Raw genomic sequence first — 2,514 nt, 5'->3', positions numbered from 1 at the left:
CGAGATTGTAATCCAAGAATTTTCTGATTAAAAGTTCTATTCGCAAGAAAAAAACGATATGAGATGACATGTAGAAAATAGATCCCATAAAAAAAGAAATGATTGCCGTGCATCGCAAAAATATGTACCTCAGTGAAATTCAAATCCAGATAAAAATGGAATAAATGATATGCTTGATTTAATTTGTCTGATTAACCTTTGCATCGTAAAAATATGTACCTAAGATTGTAAGTAAATGCGTTGCCATATATCCTGGCCTCCAAATTAGTATTGCCATTTAAGTGACAGCAGCGTAACCCATAGGTGTCAGAGAACAGATTGTGTAACGGATAGTGCCAAAATTCGGGTCGAGCCGAGTGAGCTTGGTTCAATCCATTAAATCTCGTTAAGATAACGAGTTAGTTTCTCTGGTTAACATAACGTGCTTGGACTCGTGTAACTCATGAGTTAGCTTGCTTAACTCGTTAAGTTAAGTATATGAAAAACAAAATATAATACGGAGTAGTATTATGTGTACAAAGATCCACAAAAATATATTTAATAACAAATATTTTTATTTCACAAATCACAACAATCAACCATTTACACCAAAGGGACATGCATTCCACTATTCTACTACAAAAGAACAACATTCAACAATAGTATTGGTAATTGTTTCCAATATATTGAGATAAGTTAAACAACGATCTAAAAAAAAAGATAACTTAAACAGCAAACCCGCTAAACTCGGCCCGTTATCGAGCTTGGATTAAAACTTCGCTTGAGTGAGTCGAGAGCTACTCGTTTAGTTCCAGCTCTTTTGAGAGAGAGAGATGATAGGGGGTTAAGCAAATTTGGCACCCACGCAAACACTACGATACGCCATAGTGTTTCCTCGAACGAATGAATGAATACTCTCATGATGATCGAGCCGAGATGGAGCTTGATTTGTACCCTGTAGGTCTCAGCAGCCGGCCGGGTAAACCTTCCTCACGATCCGGAGAACAACGCTCCATCTGGGCTTCTTCTTTGTCTTCTCCTTGCCCACCTGATCTCTCCCTTTCTTTCCTCTTTGCTGCAGCTCGCTTTTCACAGCAACGGCTGCTGCTGCATCGTACACCATTGCTCCTCTCCTGCAGATGCTAAGCTTATTATTGTTTTTGCTCCGGTCTGATATTCACCCGAGAGAATGTTTTCGGTGTGGAGGGCTCCAACGAGATGGTCAAGTATTTGTAGTGGTTGGTGGTGCAGAGGAGGAGGTAGAATATCGAGCTAGCTGGCTTGGCGGTCACGGTCACAAATGTCTGAATTCTCGAACTGAAAGAAGAGGTGGCTTGACAGACAAGGAACTAGCTAGGCTGACGATGATCCATGGGACTGTCAACGTTTCTTACACCTCGCCGCCACGCGGGCAGCAGTGTTTTGTTTTCTCGGACAAATAATCAGAGTTCAGAAAGCTTCATAGATGCGCTGTGGGTTCGAAGATCTTTCGTCGTGATTTTTTTTTTCTGAGGGATTTCGTCGTGATATACATGCTCTCTTGGCAAGGCAGTCGGCACGCGTCGCTCTGATGGTGACTGACGGCTTGTGGTCAAGCACAGATATATAACCTCGGCTTCAACACGTGCACTCCTGTGCAGCGTCTAAACAAGGTTTAAGTCAGCAATAGCGTAGATCTATGACCTCTTCTCTCTTAAGAAGATAAAAATAAATCGAATGAAAGCAAGGAGCAAAAAGTACAAAAGATCTCCATTACCGGGATTTGAACCCGGGTCGCCTGGGTGAAAGCCAGGTATCCTAACCGGGCTGGACGATAATGGATCGCTGGCTATTTTTGTGTTTAAACTTATATAATGTCTATTCATAGATCAGGTGCCCAACGTGTGCTTCCATTTTTTTTTTGCGGGTATAGCAATCGGTCCTAGCTTCATTAGGTTAGGGACTGGATAGACGTGCAATCTGGCTCAAGTCCTCGTCGACATCTCAATTTGTTCACTTGAGCATGTATTGTTTTTTCATTGGACATAGTTTTCCATATGTATACCCGCAACTGCTTTAAAAAAAGCTCCAGATATATTCCCAATTTTTCTAGCATTGGTGTTAAACTTTCCGATGTTTATATCCAACTGCCGTGGACATACTTTCTTCAAAACTCTTAGTACTATTTGTTCACATATCTATGCTAGTCCCTCTAATCCATAATAAGTATTATGAGTAGATATTTGGAACTTATGTGTTTATTTTTCTGTTCCAAAGTTCTCATATCATCTAACTTGATTGGGTTTTATGAATATGTTCACTAGAATTAGTTGTCAACCCTATATTTCCAGAGACCATGAATATTGATAGTTTTTCTGGACCAGATGGAGTAAACTGATATTTCTTATCCAACAAGGTGTGCAAGTGCTGAAGAGGCTGAAATTTAGCATGCCTAGAGGGGATGAAACATTTGTCCAACGTTCCATGTGATAAAGGCATAGTCGAGTCTGACTGTCTACGGGTGGTACATGTGTTGAATGATGGATGTCAGGACAA

The 2,514-nt window shown here is 40.7% G+C and overlaps 1 non-coding gene across 1 annotated transcript; it reads right to left on the bottom strand.

Moving 5' to 3' along the window:
* Nucleotides 1–1,726: 1,726 nt before the first annotated feature.
* Nucleotides 1,727–1,800, bottom strand: TRNAE-UUC (transfer RNA glutamic acid (anticodon UUC)). Its single transcript has one exon. It is a non-coding gene; the product is annotated as a tRNA-Glu (tRNA).
* Between the last annotated feature and the right edge of the window lie 714 nt (nucleotides 1,801–2,514).

The sequence above is a fragment of the Lolium perenne genome, chromosome 7 (genome assembly GCF_019359855.2).
Source record: "Lolium perenne isolate Kyuss_39 chromosome 7, Kyuss_2.0, whole genome shotgun sequence".
NCBI lineage: Eukaryota > Viridiplantae > Streptophyta > Magnoliopsida > Poales > Poaceae > Lolium > Lolium perenne.
Note: the sequence above shows the minus strand (reverse complement) of the source record. Positions and strands in the feature narration are given on the sequence as shown.